Source organism: Lithobates pipiens, unplaced genomic scaffold (genome assembly GCF_037356315.1).
Source record: "Lithobates pipiens isolate NorthernLeopardFrog02 unplaced genomic scaffold, aLitPip1_a1.2 Scaffold_28, whole genome shotgun sequence".
Lineage (NCBI taxonomy): Eukaryota > Metazoa > Chordata > Amphibia > Anura > Ranidae > Lithobates > Lithobates pipiens.
In genome coordinates this window covers 174424656-174445847 of record NW_027507789.1, presented here as the reverse complement: position 1 = coordinate 174445847, position 21192 = coordinate 174424656, and the positions used below count along the sequence as shown (strand labels likewise).

The window sequence follows — 21192 nt, the reverse complement described above, 5'->3', positions numbered from 1 at the left end:
GTCAGATCTCCACTCTTCTCTATCTATGGGGGTTTGGATGAAAATGGACCGCCTGTCCGTAATAGGGTTTCCATCCATCTGGATTTAGCGGAGCAGATCGAGGCAGATCTGATGTCAGCGGACATGTCATCACTGACGTCACTCCATAGAGATGTATGGAGCGTTCGTTCAGGTCCGCCTGAAAAAAAACTGACAGGTGAATCTGAACGGTCTACGTGTGAAAGGTCCCTCAGTTGATCCTTGAATCTGTGTGTTGGGAATCTGCATTGGTTACTGTGCTTGGTGCAAGGTACCCAGACCTCCAAAAAACCTGCATCATGGTCTTCAGCTGTAAGGGGCTCTAGACTGTGCAATACTAGCACATACTTAAGGAGAAGATTGTCCTCCAACTGTGTTACATGTACCCAGGGCTGGACTGGCTTACCAGGATACCGGGACGTTTCCTGGTAGGCTGTTTGCCCTGAGGCCACTTTGATCTATGCTGTGGCTGCAGTGCTCCCCTCCCTCCTTCTCCCTCTCCTCCTGCCTACTTGTCACACAGTGGGAGACCGCTGTGTCCCGGAGCTGAGTGTGAAAAATTTGGCCGTGCTGTGATAAAAGTTCTGCCCTCCTCCTAGCTCGTTTGATAGACGCAGTGTTCTGTCTATCACAGGAGTTGGTCTAGAAGGAGGAAGATGTCCGGTGTACGCAATGCACACACTGACTGGTGAGGCTGCAATGAGGGCACAGTAAGGCTGCAATAATGCTGAGGGAGGCTGCAATGAGGACAAAGTAAGGATGCAATGATGGTGAGGGAGGTTGCAATGAGGGCACGGTAAGGCTTCAATGATGACGAGGGAGCCTGCATTGAGGGCACAGTAAGGCGGCAATTCCGGTGAGGCTGCAATAAGGGCATGGTAAGGCAGCAATGATGAGCACAGTGAGGCTGCAATGATGGGCACGTGAGGCTGCAATGATGGGCACGGTGGTGGCTGCAATGATGGGCATGGTGAGGCAGCAATGATGGGCACAGTAAGGCGGCGATGATGGGCACAGTAAGGTGGTAATGATGGGCACAGTAAGGCTGCAATGATGGTGAGGCTGCAACGAGAGCACGTTGAGGCTGCAATGAAGGCACGGTAAGGCGGCAATGGTGGGCACGGTGAAGCAGCAATGATGGGCACAGTGAGGCTGCAATGATGGGCATATTGAGGCTTCAATGATGGGCAAAGTGAGGCTGCAATGATGGGCACAATGAGGCTGCAATGATGGGCAAAGTGAGGCTGCATTGATGGGTACGGTGAGGCTGCATTTGATGGGCAATGGTGAGGCTGCATTGATCTCTTGTATCATGTCCTCAGTCTCTGACCATCTCTTGTACCATGTCTGCAGTCTCTGACCATCTACTGATATAAAGGTTTCCCCCCTATATCATAAACCCACACTCCCCCCCTTACCCTAGTTCAGGGATGCCCAACCTGTTGAAGAGTGAGGGCCACTTAGTGACTTAGTAACCGGCCACAATGAGTGGAGTGGGCTTATGACGGGTCTGTGTCCACTTTGCATATGGAGAGCAGACACGGACAAAGCCCACTCTACCATATGGGTCCCTCGATCCAATCCACCCAATCCACCCTGGTGGAAGGGGATGGATCCCCTTTATGTTGGACTGGAGGTAGGCTGTGCACTTGCGGATCAGTTTGAAAGTAGACCAGTACCCACTGCAGAACAGATATGCCCATATTTGTCAGCGCTATACAGGAAGCATCAGCTAATGTGGCTCTGCTCTGCAGCCACTTGCTTTCGATACTGCCGACTTCATTCACAACACTGATGCTCTAGGATGACAGGTCGGTGATCCGCAATCTGGGCTTGTCAATCAGCCATCCCAGAGCAGGAGGTTATGGGCCACATCAGAGGGCTCCGAGGGCCACTGGTTGGGCACCCCTGCCCTAGTGTATTCCTTATGTGGAAGATGGTCTCTGGTCATCAGAGACCCCCCCCCCCACACATTCCCAGAGCCCCAGGTGTCCCCCTTGATGATTGCTCCACTCTTACTACTTTTAACAGAAATTTACTGAAAATCTGCAGCCCCTATGGGGGTAGCACTACAAAAATAATAGACCTCCATAGTTTAGAGGTGTTTAGAGGTATTTAGTGAACCACATAGTTCTGTGTTATCTTTATCTAGGAGCTGGAAAACATCACAGGTTATTGCCTTAAATTCAAGCACATGTTATTGCCAGACGTTAGGTGGCATCTTAACTCATCCTCAGACAAATGAAATAAATATAAATAAGGGAGTTAATATGAATCTTTCAAAGGTAAATCTGCAGAAAGAAAATTCTTAAAACCAAAATGTACAGTTTCTTATTTAACCGCTTGCCGCCTGCCGCCTGTATATATACGTCGGTAGAATGGCATGGCTGGGCAAAGTAACATACCTGTACGTTACTTTGAATTTTCCGCCGTGCGCACACCTGCCGAGAGCTCCATGACCGAGTCCGCGGGGATACCCGCAATCGTGTCACTAGCCCATCCCCCAGACAGTTAGAAACAAGCTCCGGGACACACTTAACCCCCGCCAGCCCCCTAGTGGCTAACCCCTTCACTGCCAGTGACATTTTTACAGTAATGCAATTTTATAGCATTGATCGCTATATTAATGCTATATGGTCCCAAAAATGTGTCAGAATTGTCCGATGTGTCCGCCATAATTTCGCAGTCACGATAAAAATCGCTGATCGCCGCCATTACTAGTAAAAAAAATGTATTAATAAAAATGCCATAACTCTATCCCCTATTTTGTAGACGCTATAACTTTTTCAATAAACACTTAATGTGATTTTTTTTTTACCAAAAATATGTTGAAGAATATGTATTGGCCTAAACTGAGGAAAAACAATTTTTTATATATATTTTTGGGGAATATGTATTATAGCAAAAAGTAAAGTGCGTTTTTTTTTTTTTTAAATTGTCACTCTTTTTTTGTTTATAGTGCAAAAAACAAAAACCGCAGAGGTGATCAAATACCACCAAAAGAAAGCTCTATTTGTGGGGAAAAAAAGGACATCAATTTTGTTTGGGTACAACATCACACAACCGTGCAATTGTCAGTTAAAAACAACGCAGTTCCGAATCGCAAAAAGTGCTCTGGTCAGGAAGGGGGTAAATCCTTCCCGGGGCTGCAGTGGTTAAGCCCAAACATGGCCGTTTCTCATAAACCCCTTGTGGAAAGATGGAGATCCAAAAGAATGTGTTGGGTAAATAATTATGATTTTCACCTTATGCTACCGCAGAATTAACCCTGGGTGGACGCCTCTGAAACCAAATGCAATATATTTCCAACGATTTACAAATTTGAAGGATTACGCACCTGTACATGAAAACACACTGATGGTTTCAAAGTTTTTGGGGATTTCAATAGCAATATTGTCCCTGGAAAAAAAAAAGATTAATATTCTACTTTATTGAAATTTATGACTATTCAGCGGAATGTTTTTCCTTTGTATAATATGGAAGCTAGTAGTATGACTTTTAATACATAAAGAAAAATGTGGCCAATTTGGCAGAACACACAAACACCGTTAAAGTCTATGGCACACAAACATGAATAATCAAAAGTGCTTGTTTTAAAGGCTTATATGCAAGCTATTGTTATAAAAAGTGTATGGGGACCCGGGTCCTGCCCCAGGGGACATGTATCAATGCAAAATGCAAATTTTTGTTTTATTAAAAATGGCAATTTTTTCGGGAGGAGTGATTTTTTTTAATGCTTAAAGCGAAACAATAAAAATGAAATATTCCTTTAAATATTGTGCCTGGGGGGTGTCTATAGTAAGCCTGTAAAGTGGCGCATTTTCATGTTTTATGTGTATATATATATATATATATATATATATATATATATATATATATATATATATATATATATATATATATATATATATATATATATATATATATATATATATATATATATATATATATATAGTGACTGTTGCTAGTAGATTCAAGACATTGAATCTTAAAGAAAAATTCCTCTCAGTGCACGTGTCAGTGCCAAATCCAAAATAAGTGATCAAGCATACCACCGTTTCCTACACCAGTCTCTATATGTGCTCACCAGGAGCGGACTGACCATTAGGGCACTCGGGCACTGCCGAGGGCCCCATGCCACTAAGGGGCCCTATCAGGGTTGCCAGCCTCAATAGAACCAGGGGCAGTATGTAAAAATCTGTGTTTTTTATAAAATCCCAAGATTATAGCTGCCCTGCCTCTCCAGTACCTTTTCAGTGTGTGTATGTGTATTCTGTTTGTGTATACTGTATGTATATTGTGTGTGTGTGTGTGTATACTGTATGTGTGTGTGTGTATACTGTGTGTGTATATTGTGTGTCTGTGTGTGTATACTGTATGAGCGTGTATACTGTGTGGCCCATTAATCTCCTATTGCCTGGGGGCCCCATAATCTCCTATTGTCTGGGGGCCCCATGAGTTGTCAGTCCGCCCCTGGTGCTCACCTCACATGAAGACCCACCATAGGGTCTAATGGTACCTTCCCCTCAGGGGTATAATTCCAGAAATCTGTTGTTCCTCTATCCTCATAAGAACTCCCAATCACTCAGATGATGTTTCTCGTAGTTATATGTCATAAGGCAGAAAAAAATCAACATAGTGTTTTACCTTTAAAAACAACTTTTAATAAAACCACAGTAAAGAACTCACATTTACAGATGCACTTTCCTGGTGCATGCAGGTAAAGCGCTTGCATGATAAAGATGGACAATCCCTGAATCACTGAAACAACCGCAGATCATCGGCCCTGTGTCTCCAGCGGCTTGTGAACTTCTTCCTAGATGGATGTAATGATGTCACAGGCTCCATTTTAACGTTTTTCCTCACTGTACCTGTGACTACTTATCTGTGTATAACAAACACTTTTGTCCCCTTAAAATCAGGGGAAAATCATGACCGAGCCGAGTCGAGTGTACTGTGTACTCGGCTAGGCTCGGCTCCGCTCTCAGTCCCACCATTGGACCAGTGTCGTGCCCATCATAGCAGCCGGGCCAAGAGGCAGGACGGAGCGTGACTGCAGGGGAGTCGAGTAGCCAAGTACACAGTACATTTGGCTTGGCTCGGTATATGTCCTCCCATTGTCCTCAAGGACAGCGGGGAGGAGCCGAGAGGAGCCAAATACACACGACATCTGTGTATCTTGGCGGTGCTAAATTTAAAAGCCCATCATGTTGCAATTTTGGGCAAGGCTGCAGATGGACACTGGGCAAGGCTGCAGATGGAAAGTGTACAAGGCTGCAGATGGAAAGTGTACAAGGCTGCAGATCGACACTGGAGAAAGCTGCAGATGGACGCTGATAAGGGTGCATTGATGGGCATTTAAAATGTATGTTTTTTTTCCTTAAACTTCCCTCCTAAACTTGGGGTGTGTATTATACGCCGATAAATACGGTATATCAAGAGGACCTCTTGATATAGTCACAAGCGATTTAGCTGTTTTTTTTTTTTATTATTAAATAGCCAAAGAGGAAAAATGCCTTTAAATGAAATTTGGCTAAACACGGTAACTCTGCGCTTGAATTGCCTCTAAACTCAGCTTCTGAACCCTTTTTTTTTTTGCATTACAAAAAAAAAACCTTCTAACCTCAACTGCCTAGAAATGACTGTAAATGGCCCTGTGTACATGTACTGATAAGATAACATAGAGGAGAGTTCAGGAGCACTTAAAAAAAAAATGCTCAACTGCTCCTAAACGCCGTTTACCAGCAGCAGTGTACATGAGGCTGGCTTAATGTACACGGGACACTTTTACAACCTCTCCTGAATGATTTAACTTGACAGATAGTAACCCACGTTTTAAAACGTCCATTTTGCTATGTTTACACGTTTATATTTTGCAGCATTTGTGTTTAGAAGTGCTTGAAAAAAAATAAAAAATTATATATATATATATATATATATATATATATATATATATATATATAAATGAAAAACGCCTGTAAACGAAACGCCTTTAGAAGTGTTTGGCACTTGAAATGCCTCTAAACTCAGTGTCTGACATAGAGGAGAGTTCAGGAGCACTTGAAAAAAATGCCCGACTGCTCCTAAACGTCCATCTACCAGCAGCAGTGTGCATAAGTGTCAGCACTCAGAGCAACAGACTTGGGATGTGGGACAAGTCAGGGTCCTGTAATGCAGTTAGCAATGTTACTGCCTCCAAGTCTAAGTGGGGTGGGGTGATCTGCAGTGGGGTGATCTGCAGCATGCAGAGGAGTAGGAGCACTTAGCTCTGCACAGCATCCAAGTAACCTGGGGGGTGCAGCCCACCCCAGCACCCCCTAGATCTGGCCATGGAGTGACAATAGTATGTTGCATGTACTTTCACTTTCTGGGAAGGAGACATGTAAATGAAAGTGTAACTGCAGCAGAAAAAGAACAGGTCTCCTCCCCTGCCAGGCAGAGCAGTGTTGTGTGGCAGAGCTGTATAAATCTCAGGATTGAATAGTTAGGCTACTTTCACACTGAGGCACTTTACAGGCGTTTTAGCGCTAAAAATAGCGACTGCAAAGCGCCTCTCCTGTCACTCCAGTGTGAGAGCCCGAGTGCTTCCACACTGGAGCGGTGTGCTTGTGGGACGTTAAAAGAAGTCCTGCAAGCAGTATCTTTGGGGCGCTTTAAGAGCAGTGTATACATCGCTCCTAAAGAGCCCATGCTCACTGAAATCAATGAAATTGCCTGCAAATCGCTTAGGCAGTGGCACTTTGCGGGCACTATTAACCCCTTCATTGGCCGCTAGCAGGGGTTAAAAGTGCCCCACTAGCAGTCCAAAAGTGCCGCTGAAACAATTGTAAAGCCCCCTCGCCCCAGTGTGAAAGTGCCCTAATGCCCTAATGCCGCGTACACACGACCGTTTTTTCAGTCAGAATAAACTCTGACTGTCTTTTCAATGGAGTTCCGCTGAAATGGACTTGTCTACACACAATCACACCAAAGTCCGTTAATTTAGAACACAATGGTGTACGACGGGACTAGAAAAGGGAAGTTCAATAGCCAGTGGCCAATAGCTGCCCTTGCGTCGTTTTTGGTCTGTCGGAATAGCATACAGGCGAACGGTTTTCCCGATACAAATTGATTCTGTCGGAAAGATTTAAAACGTGTTCTATTTCTAGGTCCGTCAGAATTTTTGAAAAAAAGTCAGATGAAGCCCACACATGATCGGAATATCTGATGAAATTATTCCATCTGACCTTTTCTGTCCGGTGGTGTGTACACAGCATTAGAAATATTAATCATTTGGCAGATAAAACAACTCTGATATATTTATTTCATGTATGAATTTAGCTGTTTGCCTGAAGTTCTGCTTTAAGGCTACTTTCACACTGGGGCGGGGGGTGCCTGAAAAGAGCCCCCGTGTGAAAGTGGTCTAAATTCCCTGGCCAATGTTGCATAGAATTTTGTAAATCTGTTCATTTTTAAAATTTTGTAAGATTTTGCATGTCCATTTCTGCCTAAAATACCTTTTTTATTTTTACCACTGAATGTCACTTCAGAGTGTAGGTTTATATTTGTATATTTTATTGAATTCTTGTACAATTTGTATATGTTTTTGTTGACGGAAAAGCAGTTTCCATTACATATGTACTGACCTGTCAAAGATAGATTTTTCAAGGATGCTTAGATAGGAGAGATCACTGTTGAAAGACTGAAGGTATATTAATGACCCACAATGGAAAGATTCTGGTTTAGTGCAGTAAAATATCTCATTGTATTCTTCCTTTCTATATTCACATATTTCCTTCTTTGTATTCAGTTGGAATCCACATTCAGACTTCACTTGATGAGTTCCATTTGTAAAAGTCCCCATAAAGTAAATGAGGCCATAGCCCTGATTCCTCGCTCTCCACAATGCTGAAACAGCCTCACTTGGATGGTAGAGGACCAATGAGAAGAAAACCTTTCCTTCCCAAAATAATGTGAAATAGGCATGATAGGTTCCATTGTTAAAATCTTCAATTCTTCCAGAAGCCGCAGCTTTAAGATCTGGAGAAAAGATCCTAGCTCTTATGAAGTCTCCTCCATATGTTTTCCTGTTACCCAAATAGTCAAATATCTCAATTTGGAAAATTATTGTCTCTCCAACACAATACTTTTTTCTTGGGTTCAGTAAGGTGGCTCTACTATTCTTAGCACTGGTTGTGTGGTCCTTGTGGGTGAACAAGATAGAAGGAATCGAGACAGAAATGTTTTTGAAGATGAGAAAAGCTTGACTTTCATCCTCTAATGAGAAGCTGGCAACTGTTACATCTTTTCCATTGGGGTTTATGGTGGGATTTCTGGAATGTAGGGCTGCATCTGATCTCTGGAGTAAATAAATATAGTTATAAATACAAGTTTAAAGGGGGGAGGGGGTTAACAACTGGTAACTTGATGCACAACTCTAGGCTCTTCCTCATATTGACCCCCATAAAGGTTGTTCCACATTGTTTTATGAAATATATATTTTATACTTACCTCTTTCCAAGCTCTTCATGGTTCTCTTCTTCTTCAGATTTTGTCCTGGTGGTGGGAAGTTCTTGATGATGCAGAGAGCAGTGCTGGACATGATTTCAGACACTTTTTGCATCATTAAACTGTATTTGTAGGATGCCTTCTCAGGGAGCAGGTCAATGATGTCCAACACCCACAGTGTGTCTTCAGTCTTCTAGGTGACATTTAACCAGGGGAGAGAAGAGGTTTTGAGGGGGAAAAGTTGGGAAGTATTGCAGCCAGAGCTGTTTCAAAATTTTAAACCCTGACGATTCCTAAGAAGCTGCAAAGCATGTAGGGTATCCAGGAAGTTGTGGAAAGAGATGACCAGCAGACAGGTAGCAATCACAACATGAAATACAATTTTCCATGTAAGTTGTTATTGGATTGTTAACCACTTACCAACAGGGCAGTTTCACCCCCTCCCTGCCCTGGCCAATTTTCAGCTTTTAGTGCTGTCGCACTTTGAACGACAGTTGCGGCCATGCAACACTGTACCCAAACACAATTTTTTATGGTATTTAATCACCACTGGCGTTTTTATTTTTTTGCTAAACAAACAAAAAAAGACAGAACATTTATTTTGGAAAAAATATGTTTTTCTTAGTTTCTGTTATAAAATGTTGTAAATAATTATTTTTATCCTTCACTGATGTGTGCTGATAAGGCTGCACTGATGGGTATTAATAGACAGCACTGATGGGCTGTCAAGGCTGGGCTCAGCCCTTCCTTCTCAGAGCTCTGTGCTTGGCGTGGCTCACCAGGTCTTCATTTCCTGCTTGTCAGCTAGCTCTGCTAGCTATTTAAACTGCATGGATAAGATCTTCTGTGCCCTTGCCTTGGTCAACATATCCAGACTTTCTCTGCTGTGTTTTCCTGTGAAAGACTTTTGCTTGACTGACTTCCCTTCTGGTTCCAGATCCTGTTTGCTGCACCCGACTTTGCTGATCACTGGACTCCCGTTTCTCTGGCTTGTTCTGACTACCAGGCCTGGTTACCGAACTCTGGCTATGTTTTGACTATGTTTGCTCTGTTTATACCATTTTACCATTATATTAAATAGTGTGATTTTTACTGCACTTCTGTCTCAGTCTGATTAATGGTTCCTGACATAGGTAAACTGAAAGGCAGCACTTATGGGCACTGATAGGCAGCACAGATAGGCACTGATAGGCAGCACTTAGGCTCACTTATAGGCGGCATGTATAGCCACTGATAGGCGGCACTTTTAGGCACTGATAGACCAGCACATCGGTACGAGTCAGTTCAGCAATATTTAACAATTGTATATTACACTTTGAGTGCGTCAATCATTGAGACCACTGTACCAAGAATCTACCTATTTGCTTTAATATTACATTTTATACAACATACTACACTATTTGGTCATTCCCCTTCTCTCCTCAGCATCCCGTTTGGGGTGAGTGTGGAAGTTCAGTACAGAGGAGCCACCATCCACCACCTAATACCGAATCTTGGATTAATGGAAGGAAGTCCCCAAAGGTTACAGAAGCCACAAGCTACCTATGCAAGGGCCTACAGAGGATATCTGAATTATAGTTTTTTTCCCATGCTGTTACCTTACAGCAGTAAGATGAGAGGCCACTTCACATAGAGACAGAGGCGGCTCTTGGCTTTGTGAGGCCTTAGGGAAAACTTAGACATAAGGCCCTACTCACGTCCATAATGGGAAAAATATTTAAAGCGATTAAAAAAATAACTGTGTGTCCCTCCCCCACAGCGCTTCTGGCTTCTCTCCCGCTGACTGCTATTCGGGATCTTTAGGATGGAGGCCGGATTTTGGATGCAATGCCTTTGTCCATGATGCTATTATGGTGGCATTCTACAATGGCAGTAAACCTGAGTAGGAAAAGAAAAGTGGAGGGTATGATGGTGTGTAGTATGTACATGAGAGGAGTGTGGAGTATAAAAGGAGAGAGAGACCCTATAGAGTTGAGGCGCCTGTGCACAGTAGAAGGTAAAGGTAAATCTAATGAATCTAATGAAAATTGAATAAGAAAATAGTATAGTGTATGGCCAGCTTTTTTAACAATTTTAACAGTTTGGTGGGGGAGTGGAGGTTATTTAATTTACAATGCTATTTGTAATAGGCAGCATGCTGTGAGGCAAACAAGACATTTGCCTGGAGTGGTGCCACCCCCCCAGGGGACCGCACTAAAACAGAATGACGGCTACAGTGTGGTCATTCAGGCGCAATGCACACCCAGTGCACTCTGATTATTGTGCCCTTCAGAACAGCTGATCAAAAATTGGGATTAAAAGCCAATCACAGCCACTCTTTACTACATGATCAGCTGAGTTCAATCATCGCTGATCACAATGTAAACTTGCCGGTTATCTGCATTCTTTCCTCATGCTGTCACAGCGTGAAAAGAAGAATGGCTAGTGTAAAAGGGGGCATCTACACTGATAACCGGGACACTGATCGTTCGTGACCTTATGATCAGTGCAGCCACAACAGTGCCCATCATGCTGTGTATTAGTGCCAACCAGTGCCGTCTATCAGTGCCAACCAGTGTCCATCAGTGCCGTCTATCAGCGACAAATAGTGCCGCATATCAGTTCAGCTTCATCACTGCCTCCTTATCAGTGACAAGCAGTGCCCATCAGTGCCATCTATCAGTGACAAAAACTGGCCATTAGTGCCATCTATCGGTGCCAACCAGCGCCCATCAGTGCTGCATACCAGTGCAGCTTCATCACTGCCTCCTTATCAGTGCCGTCTATCGGTGCCAACCAGTGCCCATCAGTTCCACATATCAGTGTAGCTTCATCACTTCCTCCTTATCAGTGCCAACCAGTGCTGCATATCAGTGCCCACCAGGGCTGCCACATCCTCTGTCCTCACATTTCGGGGTCTGATGAGGAAGGCGCAGCTGTTCACTGCGAATGACTGTGGCTTCCCCATCAGACCCTGAGACAATAATGCCACATACACACGATCAAATTGTCCGGCGTACTTACTCCGCCGAAACGCATTTCACCGGACAATTCGATCGTGTGTGGGCTTCAGCTGACTTTTCCAGCGTAAAGTCCGGCGGACTTAGAAAGTATTTTTGCAGTCCAATCTTTCCGCCGGACTTGGGTTTCAGCGTACAATGCGTTCGTCAGTATGCTAGTCCGGCGGACTAAGAATGACGCATGCTCAGAAGCAAGTACGAAAAGGAAGCTATTGGCTACTGGCTATTGAACTTCCTTTTTCTAGTCCCGTCGTACGTGCTGTACGTCATCGCGTTAGCAAACGCCGGACTTTCTGTGTGTCCGTGTGTGGCCAAGTCCATTTGGTAGAAAGTCCGCCGGACTATCCGCCAGATTGTTTGCCGGACTAAGTACGCCGGACAATTCGCTCGTGTGTACGCGACATAACTGTATACTGCGCCTAGAGTGGGACAACTTTAGATGGGGGTGGGTGCTCAATTTTTGTTTTGCTTAGGGCAGCACAAAAAAAAAATACACCACTGGCCACTGATGCATTAGTGACCAGTGGCAGTTAATTAACTGGTCTGTGCTGCATTAGTGGCACCAGTGTCAGGGTTTATTAACCCCTTCATGCTGCAGCATACAGGGATTAATAAACCTTGACACTGCTGCCACTAATGCAGCACAGACCAGTTAATTAACTGCCACTGGTCACTAATGCATCAGTGGCCATTGGCAGTACATTAACCTCCTCCATGCTGCATATTACTAATAGCATTACAAATTAGCGACCCCCCCACCCCCAAAGATTTAATCCTTTCAGGCAGTTCACACAACTAAGATACTGACACAACAGTGCCTTAGGTTTTTAGCCTCTGCAAACTCACTTGCACTATTGCACGGGGCTTCACTAGCTCCTCGCAGGTCTTGGCAGCAGCACTCTCCTCTGCCTTTTCATCCCGCCTCCCGGCCTGTGAATGACATCATGCCGGGCAGGACAAGAGATCACTCCGCCTCACAGAAGTGACTGCTTTGGACTTTGTGTGCTGGTGCACAAAGCATACACGCTATGTGCATCTCTCTGATACAGGTAGAACACAGGGTAGCAGTGGCCGGTGTCACGTCACATTCGGCTACCCATCACGTTTTGCTACTTGCTGGAGTGCGCATGCGCGACGCTGCACTATGCGTTCCAACAGAGGGCCCCCTCGTGGGCTCGCTTCGCTTGCCATGCTTTGGGCACGGCCTGGCTTCTCTCAACATAAATATAATCAGACTCTATGTCCACGTGGATGGTGGGATTTGAACTTGGACTCAGGGATGGAATGCATGCGGCTGTGTCGAGCATGCGCAGTCTAGCGGGTAGCCAACTGTCATGGGTTGCCATATGTGACGAAACACTGGCTGCAGCAGTGTGGAGCAAGCAGCCTTTTTTATGAGGCATCAGAGGCCTCTCTGCTCCCCAGCCCAGTCCACCCTACCCCCTGACGGGTTCAGCAGTGGCTGGCAGTGCTGTATACAAAAAGACGCTTTACCAGTCCGGCTCGCTCAGCTTGGGGACACTGACCTGGGACATTCTCTCCCACTCTCCCACACACACATCAGGCAAATTAGGTGGCCGTGTGGCCCATGTGAGCACGGGTTGGGCGTCTGCGGTAAAGTGGCGCTAAAAATAGGGCCGTTGTTTTAGTGGTGCTATTCGCTTTTAACCACCCGCTAGTGGCTGCAAAGGGGTTAAATCCGCCCGCAAAATGCAGCCGGAGTGGTGTTTTGCTGGCGGTATCGCATCGCTGCCCCACTGATTTCAATGGGGACCAGCGGTGGAGCAGCTCCTTCACTGCTCCAAAGAAGCTGCTGGCAGGACTTTTTGTGATGCCCCGCCATCGCACTGGGCCCTCGGGCTTTCACACTGGAGTGAAAGGAGCTGCTTTTTTCAGGCGCTATACAGGCGCTATTTTTACCGCTGTAGCACCTGAAAAATGCTGTCAGTGTGAAAGGGGTCTTAGACAAGTCATCCTAATGCAGCTAATTCCAAATGATAACAATAAAACCTGTGTCTATAAATACACTCATGGGTAACACAGCGCTCAGAGAACCAATAACTGTGTTCCCACCTCCAAGTTAGCCTGAGACTATACCAAAGAAGAAACAGCCAAAAAATGTAGTATAGTGCAGCGAAAATAATACAATCTAGAAATAAATAGTGTGGGTAGCCCAAAGCTAAATAGTAATATATAATTGCTAATGCTAAAATCCAGTTAATGCAGCTGCTTGTCTTGGGGGGGGGGAGCTCCAGCTGTATGTGAGAGACAAAGGGGAAGAGAAACCACAGCATAAAGACCATTGTGTAGCATTAAAAAGTAATACTTATTAAAGACTTATTGGAAACAGTAATGCACTCACAATTGTGCGCTGTGACAGGCAGTGCAATGCCTGGGGAAGTGCCCCCAGGGGGTGGAGAGCAGCATCATGTGTGGAAGGTCCAAGGGTCATGGCCAGGGGCATGTACCAAATGAAGATCTGGTGCAAGATACAGTGATGCAGTAAACTCCTGCCTGTCCACGGTGCAGTTGGTCTGGCCTCTGCATGATGTCACAGATTAGAGCAGTCACAGGGACGCGTTTTGAGGAAGCACTCCTATCCACCAGCCTGCTTAGGGACTACTCACAGGCTGCTAAATAGCCACCCAGTAACAAAGCAATTAAAGGAGCCATACCAGTAGTTAGGTGGTATTAAAAAACTTCAAGAAAAATATATCAAGAAAAATGTTAAAGGGGGTAAAGAGATGGTGCTCAGTAGTAGTAAATAACGACACACAAAGTCCAACGATAAATAAATTGAATATATGCATATAATTGTGTACATAAATCATCAAGAGCATCATATAAAATCAGGCATTGTTGATTAATTTTATTGGTCTGTGCATTATTTTAACTATGGATAGCCTGATTTTATATGATGCTCTTGATTATTTTTGTACACATTTATCTACATATATTGCAATTGATTTATCCATTTATTGTGGTGCATTTACTACCAGTCATCTCTTTAGCCCTTTCGTATTTTTCTTGATGTATTTTATTTTATATTTTTCTACCACCTTTAACTGCTGCTATAGCTATTTTAATTGCTTTGTTACTGAATAGTTCTTTAACAGACTGTGAGTAGCCCCCAGGCAGGCTTATGATGAGGAACGCTTCTTCAAAACATGTCCCTGGCATGCTTCAACCTGTGATGTCAGACGGAGGCTGGACCAACTAAACGGCTCTTCTGGGTCTAGTGTTTCCCTTACACAGGCAGAAATTTTAGGCATTGTGCACCAGATCTTCTTTTGGTACATGACCCTAACCAAGGCCCTTGGACCTTTCAGACATAATGCTGTTCTCCACCTGCTAGGCACATGTAGCACCCTCTAGCTAAGGGATAGTGTGCATAGTTATTAGTGTAGGTGAATTGACCTTGCTGAGAGCTAGGCCTGGGTCGAATCTTGGTCAGGGATGAGTGACTCAGGGAGGCTGGATAACTCATCAAGCAGCACCTCTGATAACTCCCCCTGCTCTCTGGAATCTTGGAGAAGCTAGCAGAAGTAGAGGGTGGAGTCTAGGAGGAGCTGCTTGGAGTATTGATGAGTGCCCTAGCCAATCCCCAGCAAAGTGGGCTGGCAGGGGGCGGCACCTCTTAAATACTGCCAGCAGGGACAGTTGGGTGGAAGATGGAGAACGAATGCTGAGGATGCTGTCGGTGGCCCTTGCGGGTACTCCCTAGTCTGGGGGGGGGGGGTGACCTCAGGCTTGGGGCTCGGGTGCTGAAAGGACCCTCTACAACAAATGGACGATATCCTTCTTTCAGGCACGGGAGCAAGTGTGAAAACAGCAGAAGCAGGTCAGCACATCGAGAAGTTCTCCAGGAGAAGGCTTACTTACGAGTAGGCTGGTAATTGTCCAGTCTGGGAGGACTGTGGGAAGAGTGTCAGTCTGGGAGGACTGAGGAAAAGTAACCAGGAGGGCTAGTGAAAAGGGTAGCTGCAGCCAGGCAGGCTGGCAGTGCCTGAAGAAGTGGTGCTGGGATCAGTAGCCACAGGAATGTAAGCTTGATACTGGACTTTGCTACATGACCAAAGGGGTCCGAGGTCCCTGCCTGTAAAGGCTTTTTGCATTATCTGGCCGAGAGCATTGCCAGTTTGCCAAAAGTTTCCCAGCTGAGTCTGTTTTGCAAGCAAGCAAAGTGCTGGAGGAAAATAAGGAGAGTATATAGACTGTGTATAGGAGAGTTGTCACGTGGTCATCCCATAAAACCCCTACTCCCCATCAAGTTTTATCCCCCTCAATAAAAATATAAAAACAAGCACTGGACTGTTTCCTGACTCAAGTGTTCTTATTGCTGTGCAGGGTGGGGGTTCCCTTGTGGCTCCTACGTGGGATGCACTACACACACTTCCCCAGCCATTCCACCACACAATTATGAGTGTATTACTGTTTACAACAAAGTCTGTTGTAGGTTTTAATGCTACACTATGGTTTTTGTGCTGTTTTTCTTTGCCCTTTGTCTCTAATCTAATGGAGCTTCCTGTGATGGTGTGGCAATGATGCTGCACTCCCCATGAGTTTACAGGAGCGTGTCACACCATCACAGAGTGTAAATGGCTATCAGTATTGTCTCTGCTGATTCAAAAAATCGTCACCTGGCCACACCTAGCCATCCATTGCATTCTGGATTGGCAGCACTGACTCTGTTGCTGAATCCCTCCCTCTATGAGTTGTGGTGTCTGGCTCAAGACACAAATGAAGGAGGTAGGAGAATTTTGCTTAGTCGGGGAAGGTGAAGGAATTTCTTGTTAACTTTATGAGGCTTGTACGCAGGTTTTTTTTTCAGATGGAACGTCCAGGAACTGTAGTCCGGCACCTCTGGCAGGCCTCTGCTCTCCAACCTGCCATTTAACATAGAAGCTAGTAGAGGAAGTTTTCTGAATGGCTCACGTCCTTTACTGGTTAAGAATATTTGTTGGACTCATGAGCTATGGCATGTTATTGCCATCATCCCTGAAATAGTGAATACAATTGATCAAAACCTCAAATTTATTTGGGATTTTTAAGGCAATATTGTCTTATGCTATACACATATGTCAGCACAACAATGTCATTTTATGGATCTTTTTTGTTGTAATGTCTTTTGGTATTTGTAATAAAATTCATATTTTTTTATATATATTTAGTATAATTCTTTCTATATTGCCTTAAAAATCCCAAATAAATTTGAGGTTTTGATCAATTGTATTCACGTCCTTTACTTGCTCCTATGTACTAGCGCTGGGCACGCAGGGCTGCTGCTCTTGAGCCCTGGCGAGTTCTTCGGGTTCCAGCACCTCAACCTACAGATGCCTGTGGTAATTCAGGAGTCAGCTTCCGTCACCACCTGCCACCGATACTTCCATTTTAGCATGGAACTGAGGAGCCCTGAAACTCCACCTCAGCCTCAACTACAGTTCAGATTTCTCTCCAATTGGTTGAGTTAAAAAAAAAAAGCCCACACATACCATATAGAGCAATGGTGTTGGAAGAGGTAGGGGAACTGTGAATGAAAAGGGGGGGGGGAGCTTTCCAGAGACTGCATTGGTGGGGGGGGGGGATTCTGCAGAGATAACTGAGAAAGTGTGTGTAGGGGGGGGGATAGCAGAGAGTAAAGTTGGGGGGGGGGATTTGTACAGAGAGGAGAACTGGGGAGGGGGGAGGGATTTGTGGAGGACTGTGAAAGTAGGGGGGTTTAGCAGAGAGGAGAGATGAGAGGGAAATGTGTAGAGAGGAGGACTGGGGGGATCTTGTAGAGAGGAGATCTAGTAAAATGCATGTGGGGGGATATGCATAGAGGCAAACGCAGCTAAAGGTTAGAGCTGCAGAGGACAGAAGGCAGATGTGTAGAGGGGGAGGGGAGAGCAGATTGTGCAAAATGAGAGCTGTGGAGGGTGGGGCATATTGTGCAGTGGTGAGAGCTGTGGGTTGGGGTGAGCTTTAGATGGGAGTGCAGAAGGTGGGCTGAGTTAATGTGGACAGGGTTGCAGAGGTGGTTTGTGGTCTTGAGGTATAAGCTGTGGTTGGAGGGGTGCAGGGATGTGAGATGTTAATGGGAGGCAAAGGTGAGTTTTGCATGGAGGGGGTGCTAAGGTGAAGTGTGGATAGCACTGCAGAGTAAAGCTGTGGACAGGAGAATGAAGAGGTGAGCTGTGAATGAGGGTTGCAGAGGTGAGCTGTGGATGGGGGACACAGAGGTAAGCAGAGAGATAAGCAGAGGTGAGGATTTGATGGTTATGTTTGGGGGGGATACGATACTTGGGGACCAGTGACACTAATACAAGACACTGGCAGGTGAAGGTGTTAACATCAGAGGCAATCAAAGGGTTAAATGTATGCTTAGGTTGTGCTTAAACACTGTGGGGGAGGTGCTTTGACTAGGGGAAAGCAAAGATCTGTGTCCCTGCTTTGCAGAAACACAGGATCAATACCTTCCTCTCTGACAGAACAACAATCGGCCTTGTTTACATAAGCAGGTCACAGTTCTGCCTGTGTACTGGAACAGGTGCATCCAAGCTATTACCTCCTGTGCAATACCTGGTGAGCCTCAAGAATACACCACTTATTACTGCATGTGAACAACAGTCAAAAAAAATTCAACGCGTTTTGGCTGTTGGGCCTTAATCCTGGCTCATGATGGAGGCCTGATGGTCAAAAAGCATTGGCTTTCTTTTTGACTGTTGTTCACATGCAATAATAAAACAATGTTTTAGCCGACTAGCATAGCACCAGACTTTCTCCTTTTTTGTGTGTCCTGCGTAATCGGCGGGCGCCGACATTAAATCCGCAGTACCCACCGCTGGGCTCCCACTGTGTATAATCACAGTGGGAGTGGGTTGCTGGTGACACGAGCGCTCAGGCCCAGTAGTGTCAGATCACATACTAGGTACGTGATCTGGCACAGAGCGGCTGTCGTGCCACAGTACAGTGGACGATCCACAAGCTGTTCGTGGAGGGCGAGTTCCTGCACTTATTCTCTGAGGAAAAAAGCCCTGCTTGTACCTCACATAGAAACGAGATTTGGGACCTGTATAGACTGACATTCAGGAGCTTTTAGATTTACTTTAAGGAATTGAGTGATTAGTACTTACCTTTGTGGAGTAATGCACTGTAAAACTTATCAGCAAGATGGTAAAGAATGAAACAGCCAGAAAAAATATTTGGTTCCGTGTAGTAGTCATCACAACTTCAAAAGCTGAAAATAGAAAATAATTATTATAATCTTACAGAATACCCATATTTGATCTCCCTCTAATCCAGGTGTCCCCAACCTGTTGTATTTAATCACTGCTGTTTTTTTTTTTACTTTTTAAAACGAAAATGAATAAAGACAGAAAATTTAGAAAAAAAAACCTTTTTCTTAGTTTCTGTCATTAAACTTTGCTACTTTTTTTGGTGGAAAAAACAAAGACAAATCAGTGTATACTATTTAGTGTTGAAAATATTTTTTATTGAACATTTCAAGTAAAAACAATAAGACAGTAACCGTCATGAGGCAAATACAAGCAGGAACAGTAACAGGACTACATTTATGAATGGACGGCTAACGACTATCAACCACAGTCGGTCCCGTCGGAAAGTTTGGAAAACAGGGAAAACAGCCTGTTCCCGATCCACAAGGCCACAGTAGGGAAAAAATACTCATGGGTTAATACATGAGAGAACGTGTAATTAGTATTACGAAGAAGACAGAAAGAAAGAGAGAAAAGAAAGGGAAGAGAGGAGCAAAAGAAAGAGGAACAGAGTGTTACAGAAAAAAATTAATATCAAGATGAGAGGAGAGGGAAAAGGGGGGAAGGGGAAGGGATACGGGTAGGGGGGGGGGGGGGGAAGGGTAGGAGAGAGCCCACAGCGTCCCTATGCATTCAAAATTTGTTCCATCAAGGTGTCAGAGGAAGAGAAGCGGAGCCAGATCGACCATTGAGATATAAACTTGGTGTAAGTGTCATTGTCCAGTGCCAACATCTCCTCCATTCTCATGGTGTCATTCATAATGGATACCCACCGTGACAATGGGGGGGTAGTCGTCGTCTTCCAATAAGCAGGTATCAGCTGCCTAGCAGAGGACATAAAAAAACGAAGCAATCTTTGTCTCTGCGATTTAATAGACCAGGGCAGTATTGAGAGTAATGCAATTTTCGGAGAGATAGGAACCGGAGTATCAGCTAGAAGATTATAACATTCAAAAACCTGTGTCCAGAAGGGGCGGATCCTCTCACAGTCCCACCAGACATGTAGATAGGTTCCGACTGAGGCTTCACAGTGCCAGCAGGTAGCTGACGTAGACGGGAAGATTTTGTGTAAAGTAGCAGGGTCTCTGTACCATCTGGACAGCAGCTTATAGTTCTTCTCTTGAGAGTAGCAGGAGATGGTCGACTTGTGCGTGAAGTGGAAAGAGGTTTGCCATTCCGGCACAGAGATGTCTTCACCCAAATCCGCAGACCACAGCCTAGTATAAGGTGGGAGCTGATCATGCGCTAAAGTCTGTAGTAAGTTATATAAGGAGGTTAGCAGGTGTTTGGGGGTTTCTGGGAGCGAGCACAATACCTCAAAGTTGGTAAGCTTGCGGTGTATTTGAGAGGAGGAGTGTAGGCGTTTGGTAAATGCGGACACCTGTAGGGCCGTGAGCCAATCTCCAGAGTCTGCCAGGGGGACCGGGGTCCCCTGAGAGGGATGTACAAATGTGAAAGCTTGCGGCCACTCCGTACGCCTAAAGGGTCCTAGGGAGGCTGCCCCTGTACTTTGTGGTAAAGCAGGATGGTCAAAGAGGGACGTCAGGGGGCCCGGATCAGAGGAAAGGGTGGTGTTTAGCCCTGTCTTATACCATAATTTCAAGGAGGCCAAGGTCAATGGGGATAAGGATGTCATACTAGAGTAGTCCTGATTGTATCCCCATAGAAGAGCTCGGAGTCGGAGATCCACAGGAGAAAGGTCCTGTTCAACGGCCACCGAGGCCTTGCAAGGAGGACGGGGGAACCATTCTATGATGCGAGTCATATGAGCAGCCGTATGGTAAGTCTCAAAGTCAGGGAGGCCTGTTCCCCCCATAGTCTTCGGGAGTGTAAGCAGTTTAAATTTAACTCTGGGGAGGCCCCTGTTCCACATGAATCTGATGGCTATCGAACGCAGGGAGATGAAAAATGATTTGGGGACTTGGATGGGGATGGTTTGAAATAAATACAGGAGCTTGGGCAGGATGTCCATCTTTAGGATATTAATCCTTCCGAACCAGGGCAAGGGAGACCCCCCCCATTCCTCAAGGTCCTTCCGTATACGGTTAAGCAGGGGAATATAATTCAGGGAAAACAAGTTAGCTAGGTTGGAGGGTATAATAACCCCTAGATAAGAAATCCCATTGGTCTGCCATTTAAATGAGAAATTGGATTTTAGAAGGGGCAGTGTGGAGGGGGTGAGGGATATGTTAAGGGCTTCAGTCTTAGTAATGTTGATCTTGAAGTTACTATGGGTACCAAAACGTTGAAATTCTCTGAGTAGGGATGGTAGGGAGGTGTGCGGATTCTGAAGGTACACAAGGAGGTCATCAGCATACAGGGAAAGTTTGTGATGCGCAGACGGAGTTTGGATACCTAGAATGGAGGGGTTTTGTCGTATGGCACAGGCCAAATGTTCAATAACAATGACAAAGAGGAGGGGGGACAGGGGG

At 45.1% G+C, this 21192-nt stretch overlaps 1 protein-coding gene across 1 annotated transcript in view; it reads right to left on the bottom strand.

Moving 5' to 3' along the window:
* Positions 1–18705, bottom strand: part of LOC143935835 (NXPE family member 1-like) — a 40808-nt gene extending 22103 nt beyond the window's left edge. Inside the window, exons 1-2 of the mRNA XM_077459953.1 lie at positions 18620–18705; positions 3356–3417 (exon numbers count right to left, since the gene is read on the bottom strand). The gene's annotated coding sequence lies outside the window, so the exon portion shown is untranslated. The remainder of the gene's footprint in view (positions 1–3355; positions 3418–18619) is intronic.
* Positions 18706–21192: the final 2487 nt, after the last annotated feature.